The following is a 12,868-nucleotide window of genomic DNA, read 5'->3' on the forward strand; positions in this document are numbered from 1 at the left end:
GAGCCGGCTTCCTCGTGGGGAGGGGTTTCCCGCTGGGCTGGCGGGCGGCCTTCTGGCGGTCGCCCGCCAGCCCAGCGGGAAAGCCAGAATGGCCTCCGCGGTCTTTCGACCGCGGAGCGGCCATATGGCGGCTCCCTCCAGGCGGGCGGCTACCGCCGCCCGCGGGGGTCAGAATGACCCCCTTTATATCACTTTTCAGTGATATCTTTACAAATTCATATTGCATCTTTGATCGTTTTGACCTGCAAATACCCTGATAAATATTATATATTTTTCTAAACACTGTGTGGTGTATTTTTGTGGTGCTATATTATGGTATTGTATGATTTATTGCACAAATGCTTTACACATTGCCTTCTAAGTTAAGCCTGACTGCACGTGCCAAGCTAACAGAGGGTGGGCACAGGCTAATTTTGGATTGTGTGTGACTTACCCTGACTAGAGTGAGGGTTCTTGCTTGGACAGAGGGTAACCTGACTGCCAACCTAAAACCCAATTTCTAACAGGACCCAGAAGTGACTTTCCCCAAACATGAAGTGAAATAATGAACACAAAGATAAATGAAAAACTGCATATAGCACACCTCTATGACACTCCCATATGGTGTTCAGTTCAGAGATAGACCCACATTAAGTGAATGTTTTGAATATAGTTAAAGCACCTTGACAACAATTAGCAGTGGATACACTGGTTTGAAGCAAGAACACTTATTGGGAATGATAAATGTTATGTTATGTTATTTTACACAGTACTTGTTAAGCACATGTACCCCAACAAGGTTTCATGGTGCTAAATAAAAGGAGGGTAGGACACAATCAAGACTTAGCCATATGCCTGTTCAAAAGGTTTTTAAAAGAGTCCTGAAACTTGCATAGGTAGTTGTGACTCTAATGTCAGGAGGATGGAGTTCCATATGTGTGGAGCAGTTGCGGAGAATTTGGCACAACCCAGTCTCTTGCTGGTAAATTTGGGGACCACTAACAGGCTCTGGTGGGCTGATCTGAAATTACATTTGGGAGTATGACTTGGGGCTCTAGAGGACACAAAAGATGGACTTTTGCTATGGCGAGATTTATAACATAAATAAGAACTAATGCTAATTTAATTGAATAGAGCATCTCCATATAAGTTAGTACACCCTCAAACATGTGAGTTAGTTCATATAAGGAGCAGACTGAAAAATATTGTTTCTATGCCAACGAAGGTTTGAGACTTATTTAGAGGGTGATAATGAGATATGGGCCAAAACAGTCAGATATCTGTCTCCCTCTGCATTCCACCACAGTTTTATGGGGGAGGAAACTTCGGTCAGCTCCACCTGCTCTCCATCAGGAAGTCCCATTTGGCAGATCATAATGCCATCAGAAATGGAATAAATGGGCTGCAATAACTTAGAGGTCAATTTTGAGTTGGGCGGTTGGAAACATCCGACCCTCAAACTCCAGACGAGGAGACTGCCACGGTGCTGACAGTCTACCCACAGGCCCCATTACAACTTTCCCACTGGGCTGACAGGCGGGAATCTTGGTTCTCACCCGTCACTCTAGTGGGAAAGGTCTTGGCAGCATTGCTCCCGGCTCATAACTGACCCTCAGCAATGCTGCAGCACGTAGGGTGCACCAGCACCCTTCAGATATGCTGTGCCTGTGGTCAGATGAAAAGGCTGGTGGAGAACAGCTGACCAGCTGACTTCAGCGCCACCCTGGCTAATCACAATCAAGACCGCCTCATCCCGTTGGGATCAGAGATCCTGGCAGGGACGGTGGTCCCCAAGCTGTGGACCACTAGGGTCGTAATGTGGTGGTCAGACCACCACAGCTGCGGCATTCCGACCACCACCGTGAGTCTGGAGGTCTTAAGACTGATAGACTCATTGTCAGACCCTTAGGCTGGACTGTCAGAGGCCTTTCCCAATGAAGTTGCTTCTGTGAAGGCCTACCATTGAAACTATGGCAGTTTACGAGGAAATCTTTGAAAAAGTATTTTACAGAAACCTTCCAAAAAGTTAGGTACATTCTCTATGTGAGCCCTGGAAATCTACAATATCCTCATATATGACAATGGTTCTTCCATGCTACCATGATAGACCAGGAGTCTTGGTCTTTTTTCTCCCAAATTGGTTCCCCATATATAGGAAGGAGCTGTTTAGGCAAACAAATGCTTCCTACAATAGCAGGCAATGCTAAACCATAAATGAAAACCTAAATGTTCTGTTCCTTTGTTCCTATACTTAAATTTGTTTATTCGTATGACTATTATCAGCCTTGTTGGAGACAACAGATAACTCAGCTTTGCTCCGGATGTCTACAAGGCTACTATAAATTCCTAAGTGAAACTTAAAACCATTTTAACCATCGACCTATCTTGAGTCCTGTATATTATTGATTAGTAGGAGATACTTTCATGCAGGATGACTATTGTGTTTTTATCTGGCCTTTGTACACAATCAGGCCTAACTTATAAGTACAAAAGTTTTAATTTGTGAATTAAAATGCAAGTTTGAAATTCACACAATACGAATTTTATTCAAGTAGAAAAATTACCTGCATATTCATCAGCATAAAAAAATCCCAACAACAGAAATGATGATGAATGTAAGGCACTTAAATCTAAATAATTCACATGTAATATTCCAGTGATGACACACTCATGTTCCACCTAGACTGATGCATACACAGACGACACGAAGCTATGCCCCAAAACAGATATTTAAATTTTCTTTTCGTAGTTCTTTTTTTCAATTAAGCAATTCTTGTAATATGACTTGTAGACAAGCTATGCATATTTATCCACAGCTAGAAATGTCACTGATGTGTTCTATGCATACACATTTTAGCCCTCATTACAAACCTAGCGGTTGGTGTAAAAGTGGCGGTAATACCACCAACAGGCTGGCAGTAATTACCGCCAACTTATGACCATGGGGGTGAGAACTCGGATAGACAGTCACTTTACCACACCAACCGCCAGGGCGGAAACAACAGGCACGACGGTGGTAGCTGCCTAAAGCCAGGCGAAAGTCAATGTTCCGCCAACCATATTAAGACCCTGGAAACCGCCACCTTTTCCAGGCGGTAGCAACAACATCAAAAACCTGGCGGAAACTGAGCTCAGAAGGGAAAGGACTCACCATTGGAGACACAGGGAACAACCACGCCGCCATGGAGCCCAAGCTACATGTCTTCCCCATGCTCTTCTACGTGCTGCTTCACCACGAACACCAACGGTGGCGAAGACGACGACGGTGAGTACAGCTGCCGAGCACTCAAGGGGGGGAGGAAAACGAGAGTGACACACTCACGCACAACACACACCCCCACCCCCAACACCATATAAACAATCAGATGCAGTACTAAAGCATATTTACCCCATACCTCGGAAGAATAATGCAAGGACAACAGGAATTTACTAAAGTGAGTGTAATAAGATCAACACAGTATAAATAAGAAATATGCAATGTAACAGATATATTCAATTGTACAGTTCAAGGGACACTACCCAGTCCTCAGTGTGCGTGGGCCGCAGGGCCACAGGCCAAAGTCCAAGGCCCCTCTTGTCAACTACATTAACATTGAGAGAACACTGCAGGGGCATCAGTTGGAAAATAGCCAGGCACCTCAGGGGGACGGGGGCACCTCAGCTGAGAGATGTAACAAGGCCACTGGTTCTGGAGGGGGCAACATGCCACATGCTTGGTCCTGGGGAGTGCAAGGCCACATTCTCTCAAGTGGGTGACATGCCCACATGCTCTGGAGGGGGCAACGTGCCCATTGCTCTGACCTAGGGAGTGCAAGGCCACAGTCTCTTTAGGGGGTGACTTCCCCACTTGCTCTGGAGGGGGCAACATGCACTGTGCTTGGTCCTGGGGAGTGCAAGGCCACAGTCTCTCAATTGGGTGACTTGCCCACTGGTTCTGGAGGGGGCATCATGCCCTGTGCTCTTGATCCTGGGGAGGCTGGGGTTGGTGGGTGTCTTACCCACTGGTTCTGGAGGGGGCATTGTGCCCTGTGCTCTTGATCCTGGGGAGGCTGGGGTTGGTGGGTGTCTTGCCCACTTGTTCTGGCGGGGGCATTGTTCCATGTGCTCTTGATCCTGGGGAGTCTGGGGTTGGTGGGTGTCTTACCCACTGGTTCTGGAGGGGGCAACATGCCCTGTGCTTGGTCCTGGGGAGTGCAAGGCCACAGTCTCTCAAGTGGGTGACATGCCCACATTCTCTGGAGGGGGCAACATGCCCATTGCTCTGACCTAGGGAGTGCAAGACCACAGTCTCTTTAGGGGGTGACTTGCCCACTTGCTCTGGAGGGGGACACATGCCCTGTGCTTGGTCCTGGGGAGTGCAAGGCCACAATCTCTCAAGTGGGTGACTTGCCCACTGGTTCTGGAGTCGGCATCATGCCCTGTGCTCTTGATCCTGGGGAGGCTGGGGTTGGTGGGTGTCTTGCCCACTTGTTCTGGAGGGGGCATCGTTCCCTGTGCTCTTGATTCTGGGGAGTCTGGGGTTGGTGGGTGTCTTACCCATTGGTTCTGGAGGGGGCATCGTGCCTGGTGCTCTTGATCCTGGGGAGTCTGGGGTTGGTGGGTGTCTTACCCACTGGTTCTGGAGGGGGCATTGTGCCCTGTGCTGTTGATCCTGGGAAGTGCAAGGTCACAGTCTCTCAGGTGGTTGTCATACCCACTGGATTTGCAGGGGCCAGCACGCACAGCAGCCCATGGAGGCAGGACTACATACTGTCCGCTGGCGGTGATGGCTGCTCAGAGGTGGTAGTGGTGCTGCTGCAGCCACTGGTGGGGAGAAGCTTCAGCCCATACCCTACAGCCTCGGATAGCTGCCAACTGGTGGTGGTGCTGCTGCTGCAGGTTGGGGTAGGCTCCAGCCCATCCCCTTCAGCCTCGGACGGCTGCCCACTGGTGGTGGTTGTGCTGCTGCTGCTGGTGGGGGGAAGCTCCAGCCCATCCCATTCAGCATCAGACAGCTGCCCACTGGTGGTGGTGGTGCTGCTGCTGCTGGTGGGGGTAGGCTCCAGCCCACCCCCTGCAGCCTCAGACAGCTGCACAACCATGGTTGGTGATGGGGGCTCCGTCATCCAGGCTCCTTGTCCTTCCTGGCAGCAGCTGGTTCTGACTCCTTGCCCTTCCTGGCAGCAGCTGGTGTTGGCTCCTTGTCCTTCCTGGCAGCAGCTGGAGCTGGCTCCTTGCCCTTCCTGACAGCAGCTGGGGCAGGCTCCTTCACCCTCAGGACATATTCCCTGGATCCTTTCCCACCGCAAGTGGGTGTGGTGAATACTGGGCCTGTGGACTGGGTGGCTGAGGTGCTTGCCTGGGTTTTTGCCACCCTTGCCAGGCGTGAAGGATGAGGGGAGGGGTAGGGAAGAGGTCAATGGTGGAGAGGAAAAGCTTTTTAGGGACATTGGGGCGGGATGAGGGAGAAGGCTTGGGAGTGCAGGAAAAGGGAGTAGTTGTTGGAGGTGTCTGTCTGCTGGTTTTGGGTGCAGGTGCATAGGCTGGATGCTGTTGTGAGGTGGATGGCTGTTGGGTGTCTGAGTGTATGCGTTTGTGTACTTTAGAGGGGGGACAGACACAGTGGGAGAGGACACAGGGGACCTGTCCTGTGCATGGCTGTTGTGGAGGTGTCTGCAAGTGAGGTGTGTGTTCTGCTAGGTGTGGTGGTGATGCTGGTAGTGGATGAGGATGCAGTGCATGCAGGTGTGAGTGTAGACGGAACTGGGAGGGAGGTGGAGGAGGAGGGGGAGACAGTGGAAATTGTGGATGTTGGTATGTCTGCATCTGGATGGTGTTTGTGTGAGTGCCTGTGGGATGATGTGTGGTGCTTGTGTTTGCCTGTGCCACTCTTGTGCGTTGTCTTGTGTGCATGCTCATCTGCCTGTGTGCTTGGGATAGGTTGGGGTTGACGAGAATGGGACTGGAAAGAGGAAGTTGGAGGGGAAGGGTGGAAACAGGGACAATGGCTGCCATCAGAGAGGAGGCCAGAGCCTGGATTGATCTCTGTTGGGCCACCAAGCCAGTGTGAATGCCCTCCAGAAATGCATTAGTCTGTTGCATCTGGGCTGCCAGCCCCTGGATGGCATTCACAATGGATGACTGCCCTACAGAGATGGATCTCAGGAGGTCAATAGCCTCCTCACTCAGGGCAGCAGGCTCACTGGGGCAGGGCCTGAGGTGCCTGGGGCGAAGGAGATGCCCACCCTCCTGGGTGAGTAGGCAGGGGCAACTCGCTGAGGGGCTGCTGGGAGAGCGGTGCTGGTACAGGGGGTGGCGACTCTACCTGTAGCTGGGGTGGTCACAGAGGTGTCAGTCACCACCAGGGAGCTTCCATCGAAAGAGGTATCTGTGTCTGAACTGTCCCTTCCAGTCCTTGCCATGGTGCTCCCCTCGCCCTCCATCCCACTGGTGCCCTCACCCTCGGTGGACTCTGCCTCCTTGGTCCTGTGGGATGCAGCTCCCTCTGTCGCCGGTGCCGCTGCTCCTCCGCCAAATGATGCTAATGCACATAAGGACAAGGTGACAAAACAAAAAGGGGCGGAAGAGACAAAAGATACACTTGGTCAGTGGCTGCACCAACACCACCATTGCGGTACACACCACCATCACACACAGGGAACAGCCCTACACAATATGCATTTCACTACCAGTTATATTGCTAGCCACCAAGGCAGGGGGTGGGGCACACACCGGCAAATGCAGCACACCTGGGACCCACGCAGCCCTGACCAGTTGTGGATGCTTACAAGCTAGGTTGCAGGATTATCCCTTCAGGAGCCTTGACACCAAGGGACCTACTCTACAATGTCAGGCCTGGCCTAGGGGCACCCACTGACACACATCCCATACTCAGATACCACTCTACCATGCATAAGTTGTAATGATGGGAACTGTACTCTCCCCCTTGTGGCTGCTGTGATGCCCTCATGCGTCCATCCAGCTCAGGATAGGTCACCGCCAGTATGCGGGCCATCATGGGGTCAGGGTTCGACGGGCACCCCTTCCTCGTTGGGAGGCCATCCCCAGCTGGGGCTCCGCCGTCTTCCGTGCCCAGCGTCTCAGGTCCACCCACTGTTTCCGACAGTGGGTGCTCCACCTGCTGCGGACTCCCAGGGTCCGCAAGTCCTTGGCGATGGCACGCCATATACCCTTCTTTTGATGGGCGCTGACCTGCAGAGAAAATACACGCAAGAAACAGTCCTGCCTGTTACAGTTTTGGCCCACCATACCCCTTCACATCACCATTTACACATAAATGGCCCAGCACACAACCAATACGCCACACAGAGGACATCCACCCACCCCCCTACACGAGGCCTTCACAGACACCACTCCATGCATTAATGCCACATGCATCGTGCCCACACTGTACTCACCTGCTGGTCAGGAGGCCGATACAGCAGTCGCTCCAACTCCACCGAGGTGAAGGCAGGGGCCCTTTCCCCAGTCACACAGGCCATGGTAGGTTCCAGACCCAGGTCACAGCAACACATGCAGTGTAGGTCCTCTCCTGTTGAAGGTCAGGTAGCAAGTGAGTGATCAGATAGAAAATAGCGGTCATGTCCACAGCAGTACATACCGTCATCACCGGCGTACACCACCAATGGATACTGTACACCATAGGGCCCAATGTTAACCAATGAGGAGTTGCACTGTGGTTCCCGACTGCTCCCCACAACGGCTCACAACGTCAGCGGAATTACCTCACTTCCACCTGTCCCTCCACACAGGACAGGCAGACGACATTTCTGGTCTGCCGTGGTGATTTGTGGGTCATGATGTGGTGGGCGTTCTTATGTTGGCGTAACGGTATGGGCTTTGATACCACCAGTTTATCACTGACCTTTGGTACGGCAGAATTAGGTATGTGGCTGAATTGTGACGGATTGGTGTGTGTGTGTCCTAAAATGATGGATAGAGATCCGCCGTTGCGGTTTGTTGGCGGCAGTCAGCATGGCGGTGATTGGGATTTACCACCAATGTCACAATGAGGGTCTTTATTACATGATGAAGATATAACGTGAAACATACAAAATAAAACCAATATTTGTGTTCCTTATAGAAAATGAATTTATATTTTGTTGTCCCGAATGTCCACTATCCAGCAACCTAAAAAGATCTGAGAGTTTGCAAAACAAAAATCTTGATGCCAAGTGTGTAAAAATAGTATTGGGTCATGCCTGAAAGATTTACAGAATTAATGTTATTGGGGAACATTCATATCTAAATATTTAGGAATATTTGCACATATCCCTAGGGTGTGCTCGTTGCTGTATTTTATTCTGTTGTCTTCTTTGTCACTAAACTATTTAAATGGGATAGTAAGATCCATACTGCACTACGAAGTGACTTCCTAATGGATATGAACCAGAAATGCATAAGGTTCTGTAGATTAGATGGTATTCAGATATGATTATTCGATTTATTTTTCTCAGGATTTCTCCTGAAAACTGATATTGTGTGCCCCTTTTTGGTTATAACCAATACTTTTCAGCTGTACCCAAGCATGTCTGATGATGCAGTTGCTGGGGTATCCTAAAGTCAACATCATGCCACCTGGTTATTTCTAGCTGGAGTGTACCCGAGACACTTTGAAAGAGAGGGATTCCACGCCCTCTAACATTCCACAGAAAGTTGAGCATTTCTCACCTTTCAGCATGGCCAGAAAAACAAGTTACCCACTGCTTTTCATTTTCGAAATACATGAATGTTTGCTTTCAAATCACCTATGCTCTTTTTCTCAGTCCAGATCAAACCCTCAATGGCAGGAGTAGATGCCACTAATGCCATGTGGCAAATGGCGGCAGGCTTTGTGTGTGTGAAAATTGTTAGGCCAAAGGCCACGTTTTCTCTTCCATCCCAGACAGGCACCCCTAAAAGTGTGGGATGGGAAAGTAAAGGGACCGCAGGCAACATGTAGCAGGGAATATGTTGCTTTGTGTGCTACAGGGATATTTCTAGATTCAACCTTATCACAGTGTGGTGATTTCTGGTGGGCTGGCTGTAAGTTAGGATATTGGTAGTGTGTGGACATCTTGGATTCTACCCTGAGGACTGGAATAGGTCTACCGGTCGTTGCTAGCAGAAGTGGTGGTACGAAAAAACGGCAAATACGGTAGGAGCTGCTTGAAGAATGATACTACATGCAGGGGTGTTAGCTGATGGGTGGGGATAGGTTATAAATATAAGGAGTTATGGCTGATGGAATGCTGTGGGTTGTCTTAAGTGTGACACTATGCACAGCTAGCTTGACTGGCTTGGTCACAGGTTACTTACAGGGCAGTGTAGGGGCATTTTTTTTCCCATCCCATATTTTTTCCTTCCATGGAATTTCAAGAATACGCATCACAAATCCCCAAATTTCTTTTGGGAGGTCCATGGGATGAAAAACATTAATTCATTCCTAGTCTTGACAGGAGAATTTTCAAAAAATTGTGCTCATTAATTATTTCGATATATCACAGTAAAACTCTTCTTCGCTTACACTAATCTTTGGTGATAATCTTAGTCTGTTTTTCTGTAGAAATTATGGCACTCATTACAACCCTGGCGGTTGGGGGAATAGTGGAGTACCACCCCATCCCCCACGCCGGTAATGACCGCCGGGATGGAGACTACAGTCTCCAGCCCGGTGGCCGTCACTATGGTGAACATGGCATTATGACCCCGCCCACCACCATGGTTTCAGTGGTTTCTGTACCGCCACTGAAACCATGGCAGTAGGCACTATCAGTGACAGGGAATTCGTTCCCTGGCACTGATAGGGGTCTCCTCCGCCCCCTCCCCGGAGTCCTCCCCCACCCTCTCCATCCCAACACCCCTCCCGCACATTTACACACATAAACGCACATACATACACACCCATACACACACGCATACACACATTCACCCACGCATTCATACATTCATACACACTCACAGCAACACTCACGAACATACATCCAGACACACACGGAATCTCATGACACAACATGCACGTACACTCACACCCACTCATGCACACACGCATTACACAAACATGCATGCATTCACACACACTCACACACCCCCCACACACGCACACAATACCCCCCACATCCCTCTCCTGTCAGAGAACCCGACTTACCTGCTTGCAGGGGGTCCTCCGGCAGGAGACGGGATGCGGCGCTGCAGCCAGGAGCAGTGTCCGCCAGCAATACACCGCCAGGGCGTATCATGGAACATGATATGGTAGGCGGTGTTTTGCAGGCGTGGCGCTGCTGCTGGCAGCAGTGCCACCCTACTGCCGTCTGCCGCCATGGCCGTCGACGGAATACCGCCAGCCTTCTGGCGGAATTCCATCTACGGTCATAATGGAATGGACGGTCAGTAGCCAGGGCGATGGTATGTTGGTGGCTGTCGCCGTGCCTATTGTTTAGTACTTTGTGAAGGCCACACTCTGGGGATCATTACAAGTTTGGCAGTACCAGGACTGCATGTCAGTGGTGGCGGTCAAACCGCTAACAGGCTGGTGGAGAAGACCACCAAATTATGATCATAGAGATACTTCCAACAGAATACAGCCAAACCACCGCCAGCACTGCCACTGTGGTCAGGCCGCCATGGACGACGGTAGCCACCTGCAGGCCGGCAGACACCATGTTTCCCCGGACAGATTACGAGGTTGCACACCGCCAAGGTTTCCGCCGCTGTCGTACCACCACAGAAACCCAGGCGGAAACCAACTGTAGAAAAGGAGACACTCACCTTCAGTAAGCCATACTCGTCCTGAGCCGTCATGGAACCTGAGCTACAAGTCCTCCCGCTGCTCCTGCTCACCCAACGACCTCAGAACCAGCAATGACAATGACAGCAACTGAGAGTGCACACAATTACCTGTCAGTGTTGTTAATGCCTACACACACACAAGATACCAATCGGGAATGGGTAGCGAGGGCAACACTCACACGTAAACCCATGCTGACACACACACTCACACACAGCCACATGCACACCCGCACATATACGGTACACACCATATGGCCATCATACACACTCGTTTAAAACACACACCAACTCCCAGATACACAGCACCGGCACAGTCATGCACAACAACACACAACACCACCAAATGACACAACTACAATTGCTACATCATCAAAACATTGTGAAGGACACACAATAGACAATACCTCTTGACAAATCATACATACAATACCCAGTACCACCGCCAGGGAATGCACACACTACCAAACATCCAAAAGAGGCAGCCCACGACATACCTCACAAACATACTACACAACGTACCTGATATACAATTAGCCACACACACTCACAAGCACACAAAGGCACACAGCACTACAACTAACACATGTCAACACAAACACTAGCACTACAACATGTCCACAACATACACATGTCCATCACACAACAAACTGGTTGATAAATGCAGTGCACACAACCACACATGCTGCCTAAACAAAATAGATAACCCAACCACCACTGACAAACAAATGCACACACACAAACAATGTCAGCGCCAACACCAAGACTGCCCTAAGTAAAGAAATGCAGGACAAAGATATGAGGTAGAAACCAACAACAGGTTGGTCCTAATAATATATACTATTATCAAGAAATAAATGTCTATGTCCAAGGCCAGAGGCCAGTCCAACAACAGTGTGTGTAACATGCATACAAAGCACATGTTAGTGCCCCCAACTTGATTCCTGACTGCCATGTAACCTCCACAGGTAGGGGCATCAAGGGGGCAGGCAGGCACCTCAGGGATTGGGTGGGGGCAGGAGGGGGAATTGGTTTTAGGATTGGGAGGTGGCCTTTGGGTTTAGGTTTGGGAGGGGGCATAGGTCCAGGCTTTGGAGAGGCATGGGTACTTTTGGGAGGGGTTGACTTCTGGTGGGGGAGGGGCATGGGTACTAGCAGGGGGGCATGGAAGTTCTTCAAGGTGGAAGGGCTGGACTTGGGGAGGGGCAAAGAACACTTAGGGGTGTCACGGAGTGGGAGAGGAGTAGGAAAAAGGGAAAACTCCGAGAGGAAAGCTTTCTTTGACAGATGGGGACGGTCATAGCAGAAGGGTTTGGGTGTGTAGTGAGAGGGAGTGGTTGTAAAAAGTGTAGTTGTGGATGTCTAGGGTGCTTTTGTGTGCAAGGGATGCTTGTGGGTGGGGGGTGTCTGTTGGGTGGGTGAGTCTGGGTGTTTATGTGTTGTGGAAGGGGGTAGAGGTGCTGGGAGATGCTGTGGTGGATGGGTGACTGTCTGTTGGGATGGTGACTGCAGGTATGGTGGATGTGCTGCATTAAGTCGTGTTGGTGGTTGTGGTACCTGCGGATGTGGTGACTGGGGTAGATGTCTTAGGGTAAGATAGGTGTAGTGGCTGGATATGTTGGTGTGGTGTCTGCAGATGCACCTGGTATTGTGTCTGTGATGCTGGGGGTAGTGGTGGTATCAGGGCAGGTTGTGACTGTTGAAGCATCTGCAGGTAGATGATGCTTGTGTGCATGCCGGTGGTGTGTTCTGTGGTGCTTGTGTTCGTCAGAGCTACCCTTCGATGTTGAGGTGGATGCATGCTTGTCTGTCTGTGTGCTTTGCCTGAGTTGGGGAGAGGGGTTTGGGATTGCGAAGAGGAAGGTGAAGAGGGCTGGAAGACAGAGGGTGACTGGCTGCCATGTGGAGGTCAGGGCCTGAAAGGATATCTGTATGTCAGCCAGTACACCGTGGATGCCCTGCAGGAATGCATTACTCTGTTGCACTTGAGTTGGAAGTCCCTGGATGGCATTCACGATGTTCGACTGACCCACAGAGATCGCCCACAGGAGTTCAATAGCCTCCTCACTGAGGGCAGCAGGACTGATGGGGCAGAGGTGCCGGCTGAGAAGGAGGAGACTACTCT

The sequence above is a fragment of the Pleurodeles waltl genome, chromosome 4_2, assembly GCF_031143425.1.
Source record: "Pleurodeles waltl isolate 20211129_DDA chromosome 4_2, aPleWal1.hap1.20221129, whole genome shotgun sequence".
NCBI classification, from domain to species: domain Eukaryota; kingdom Metazoa; phylum Chordata; class Amphibia; order Caudata; family Salamandridae; genus Pleurodeles; species Pleurodeles waltl.